Source organism: Nuphar pumila, chromosome 16 (assembly GCF_984573655.1).
Source record: "Nuphar pumila chromosome 16, dmNupPumi1.hap1.1, whole genome shotgun sequence".
Classification (NCBI taxonomy): Eukaryota; Viridiplantae; Streptophyta; class Magnoliopsida; order Nymphaeales; family Nymphaeaceae; genus Nuphar; species Nuphar pumila.
In genome coordinates, this window is record NC_143264.1 from 3,436,175 (window position 1) to 3,442,174 (window position 6,000).

Sequence of the window (6,000 nt, forward strand, 5' to 3'; positions counted from 1 at the left end):
TCTTAGAACCATGAGGGCAATTTTTACTGTAATTACAGACAACACAGACACCCGATCAACAAGTTTATAATGCACCTTCAGAAGATCAAATTAGAGGAATATGGGATGAAGGCAATGATCCCACGGGTACACAAGAAATACATGTTATATTGCATATACACGTTTTGAAAAAAGGTAAATGTTAGTAATCTTACAGCATGTTTTGATCCGTTATAGTACCCTCTTTTGTTCTCAAGGGGTGAGGTTGGGTGGCATCTCTCTGTAAACAAAGTCGAGGTAGAGGTGGACTAAGCAAAAAGAATAAAGTAACTTGCAAATAATATTATACTAACAAGATACAAATCTTAGCATAAAATGGATAATGGAAGAGCTACTTACCGGATGTGGCTGTGGATGATCAGAAACACGTTTCAGTGGATGTAGGTGGTTGGCGTTCTCCTTTGACAATCGACACCCACAATAAGCCTAGGCCAGAATGTCAAGAGGTGAGCAAGACCCTTTGAACCCAAAAACGGTGAGAGACTGACACACATATGTGGCACTCATCATACTACCACTAGGGGTTTCCTAATCTGGAGGTCCATAATGGGAACTAGTGGAGGTCCATAAACTGTACCCTATGGGTCATATTCAAGTTGGATCCGATCCAATTCAAAATCCAACAACAAATACCTAAATGAAAATTCAATGTTTTCTTCTTGTTTTAACATTTTTTAATTGGCATGTAAATAAAGGTTGGGATGAAGGGGATCAAGAGACTATAAGACCTGAAATGTATAGTGGATTGCTTGATTGCATGATTCGAGTTGAAGATCTAGCATATATTGTCGGAAAACGTATAGTTTTGGCCCCAACTTTCATTGGAGGCTCTAGAGATTAATAATTCTCGCTATCGCAATGCTATGGCTGTCGTCCAACATTTTGGTAAGCCTGATATGTTTATTATAATTACCTGCAACAACAATTGGACAAATACAACAAATAATTTGTATCTTGGACAACAACCATTTGATCGACCAATTGTTCGCGTGCATGCCTTTAGATTTAAACTTGAGAAACTTAAAAATAATGTTATTTGGGTCGCCTCATGCTCACTTATTATTAATTTTACATCCAGTAAGTTAGTAAGCTGAAGAGAACTAAGGATTATGATAAAATTGTATCTGCAAGATTGCATGATAGGGATGGCAGTGGACCGGGGCGGGGACAAGGTCTCCACTCCCGCCCCATCTCAAAATCATGCCCTTCATTCCCGCATGGGTTTTGATTTTAACCTCCATCCCCGTTTCAGGTCCTCCATCCCTGGTTCAAACGGGATGAGGAGTGGTCGGGCCCGGTTTTCCTTGATCGATTGCCATTTCTAAAGAAGGATTGGGGATGGGGCGGGGCAGAGCAAGGCGTGGATCAGGATGGGGATGGGGCAGGGCGAGGGAAAGCGTAACTCCATCCCTGCCTCCATCCTTGCACGGGTTTTGATTTAAACCTCTATCCCTCCTTTCATCCCCGTTTCATGTCCTTCATCCTCGGTCCAAACAGGCCGAGACGGGGTGGGGCCCCATTTCCCTCGGCCCACTGCCATCCCTAGTATCCTGATTTGTATGATAAGATCATAAAACATATGATGCCCGGACCATGCATAGAAAGATATGAAAAATTCTCATGTATGAGTGTTGAAAAATGCAAGTACCGATATCCACCTGCATATGCTGAGATAACATTAGATGGTCATTATTCATATCCAATTTATAGATGTTGAAATACAGGTGAGTCTGTCAAGTTTCGTGGAAAAGAACTCGATAATCGCTAGGTTGTTCAGTATAATTTGAAACTTCTTTTACGGTTCAATTGCCATGTTAACGTCGAACTTGTTATCTCTGTAATAATATACACAAAGGTCATGATAGAGTTGGCTTTTCTGTTAAGGAATAAGATCATTGTGCTACCACCGAGGTGGTATCACATGTGGTAAGCTGGGTCCTGTGCCAAGCTGAAGGCCCAGGTTCGAATCCCTCTGCTACATGGGGCTTAAGAGATATGTGGTAGGGGTCTGCCTAACCCTAGCTTGCCTTTCAAAAAAAAAAAGATCATTGTGCTACCATTAATGAAATATGCGAGTTTCGAGATGGACGATGGATATCACCACAGGAGTCTGTTTAGCGAATATCAGGTGTCAAACTTTATAATATCTATCCTGTTGTATATTGTTTGCCTTTACAACTGCCAGACGAGCGTCTATTGGCAACATCATGACAAATCCTTTAGTTGGAAAGAGCATGTTCACAGAATAATTTGAACTGAACAAAAAGGTTAACCTGCTGGTATAAAAAAATATAAGGATTTGTCGATTATGTTTGTGTAGGATAAGAAAACAAAGACTTGGAAAGATAAAAAAAGGCATGTAGCATTGGAAGTAGGGATGGCAGTGGACCAGGGCGGGGGACAAGGTCTCCACCCCCGCCCAGTCTCAAAATCCTGCCTTCTGTTGACGATAAGGATGTTTGGGGCACCGATGGTTTCTCCTTTCCTAAAATATCTGTTCTTTCCTTCTATTAAGGACTGTATTCGGCAGGATGATTATCTTCCTTTTTTGGTTGCCATGATTTGTGGATCTAGCACTATTTGTAACCCATCCTTGAGGTAATGGAAAAGTACTCATCGGTGTTCTCTCGTGGATGTAGGTCTCTATGACCGAACCACGTTATCTTGTGTGTCTTGCTTACTTTTCTTCTTATCTACTCTCGTATGATGGATTGCACAACATAGTTTAACATGGTATCAGAGCATCGTTTGTGTAGTTGGTTCCCTTCACACAAGGTGGGGTTCTTCAACAACATTGTGTGTTGAATCTGGCTATGCCTCTCGTGTGGTGGTTTTTCTGCACCTTTGTTCAGTTGCTGATCCCTGTGCAGCCTCACATCAAAGTGGTTTTCTGTATCTGTGTTCAGCTGTTGATCCCTGTGCAGCCTCACATCAAAGTGGTTTTCTGTATCCATTGTTCAACTTATGATCCCTATCCAACAACATATTTCTGAATTAGGACCTACGTTCTTTGCGGGTTATCTGAATCGTAAGTAGTGGTGTTGTAGTGCTTCTCTGTTCCTATGGCTAACAATAGCTAGAATACCGAATATGCTACTACCATCGTCAGTCAAGAGCAGATAGCATGGGCAAAGTCTGTCGCTCTTGTTCTCAGCGAAAAATCCAAGTTGGGAAATGTTACGGGAAAAAAACCCAAGCCAGCTGAAATCGATTCCAGTTTTGAAGAGTGGGAGTCGAGCGATCATATGGTCATGGCATGGCTTCTGAATTTCATGGAGCCACGTATTTCTGAAAGATTTCTGTTTCTTGATTCTCCTAAGGCTATTTGGGATGCGGCTAAGGACATTTACGGCCAACAGTATAATCTCGCTAAGAGCTACTAGTTAGCTCAAGATATTCATAGTTTGAAGCTTGACGATATCCCCTTCAACGAATATTTAGGGCAGTTGAGAGGTATGTGATACGAATTTGATTCTTATATTTCTCCTATTATTGATGCAGGGTCTTTCAAAAAGTGGAGAGATCACGAAAAACTATTTCAAATGCTTGCTGGCCTAGAACCGGCGTATGAACAACTTAGAAGTCAAATCTTAATGTCCTCTGAATTGCCCTCCCTCAATGTGGCTTGTGCCACTGTCATGCGTGAGGAGTCTCGTCGAAGGGTTATGAATGCAAAAAATAAAGAAGTCGATGAAAGCAGAGCTGCACTCATAACCAAACAGAATGAACAACAATCAAAATTCTCTCAAGATGCTGAAATACAAAAATTCAAAGACAAGAAATTATTTTGCACCTTTTGCAAAAGAGACAACCATTCTCGAGACCGGTGTTAGAAGCTCAATAAACGACCAAATGCATTCAAAGGAAAAAAGTAAGCTCATGTTGCTCAATCTGAATCAAATGAGGAAATCTTAACGGTTGAAAACTCACCCAAATTCTTCAAGGGTTCGCAAAAAACAATATGGCTGCCTTTGCTTTCAAAGATTCAGGTATACCTAATGAATCTTGCTCTTGCTTTACTACGCATCAGTCTAACAGTTACGCTTGGATTATGAATTCTGGTGCTTCTGACCATATGACAGGGCAAACTTATTTACAAAACATTATATCTAATATTAGTTCTAAACCTATCTCTGTTGCAAATGGTTCTCTTATGAATGTCGAAGCAAAGGGAAAAAATAGTTTTTTTTTGTCAATAAGACAATGCTCTTTATATGCCGACATTAACATCTAATTTGTTGTCTGTCAGCAAAATTACCAGATCCTTGAATTGTTATGTTATTTTCACTCCTACTGAGGTATTATTTCAGGACAAGAAGACAGGGATGACGATTGATAGAGGAACTGAATCTCATGGTCTTTACATTCTTGACAACCCAAATAAAGCATTGGTGGCACAAACGGATGATGAAGGAAGAATGTGGCATATCAAGTTAGGTACCCTTCCAGCAAGGTGCTAAAAAAATTGAAGCCCGGTTTAGACTTTGACTGCAATAAATGTGAGACATGTCAATTTGCTAAAATGACTCGCCTACCCTTTCTCTCGTCTGAAAGAGTTTCATCACAAAAGTTTGATATTGTTCACTAGGACATTTGGGGACCTTCCACCGTATATCTCATAAGGGTTACAAATATTACCAGACTTTCATTGATGATTTTTCAATGAGTTACATGGGTTTACTTTCTCAAAACTAAAGACGAAGTGTTTGATACATTTGTCGATTTCTACACTATGATTCAGACTCAATACAATTGCAATATCAAAATTTTGAAAACCGATAATGGGATTGAATATATAAATGATAAGTTTGTTGATTTTCGGATAAAAAAGGACATGGAATATGAAACCTCATGTGTCGGAACACCTCAACAGAACGGTGTCGCCGAAAGAAAAAATCGTCATCTTCTTGAGATCACTAGGGCTTTGCTGTTTCAAATGAATGTTCCTGAAATTTTTTGGGATGATGCAGTTAGCACCGCGAGCTATATTATAAATCGTCTTCCTACCCAAAATTTAAATTTTAAGTCTCCCATTGAGGTTCTCAAAGAGAGAGAACACTCTATTTCTCATTTGAAATCACTCTATTTCCCAGTTTTTCCGGTTCATGGCCCTCTAGCTCCTCAAACGTGCTCTTACCCATACCATCCGCACCACCACTCACCCGCATTTCTTGTATCAGAACTGAGCTACCATTTCTGGTGTCTTCCTTCAAAATTTCCTTCTCTGATCTGACAACCGAGCAGGGCTCCAAAGTACCAACTCAATCAAGATTAACAGCTAGACGTTCAGTCACACCATCCACTTGGACTGACCGTCTGTCTTCAGCAGTGTCGGTTTCTTCCATATTTGCCAACCAACCAAGACACAACTTGTCATCTGGATAAATATCACCCACATCAACTGGGAGTTTCGGCTTACCGGTTTTTGAGATGTTTGGGTAGTCCACTCTGGGGCTGCCCATTTTGTCGCCTACCCCATTTTCATTAACTGCTAAATGAAACCTCTGGTTTACACCACCAATGCCTCTGTTATTACTAAGAGATGAGGATGGCATTAACTGAAGGGAACGTGGATGAATAAGAGGCTCTAAAGCCAGAAGAGCATGTGCACAGAAATCTGCAAGTTTTGTCCCAGCCTCTTGCCTGCATGCGACCATCAACATTTTAACAAATAAGATTTCTCTTCAATGTGTATGCCAACAATCACAATTCTTCTAGTTGACCAAGACCCAGTAAATGCAGCAGAAACCCTGAATAAAATGTATTTTCCTTCATAAAACATTTATTGTAAATTCAACCAACTGCTGCACTTATTTAGATGAATTTCTGTGAGTTCTTGTAAACTAATATTATATGGCTGAGGATGAAGCAGATAATATTTAGTATTGTCATCACAAGCAAAAAGATGAAATTCTCAATGTAATATAGTGCAAATCAAATGCAAAAGGATAACCTTTACGG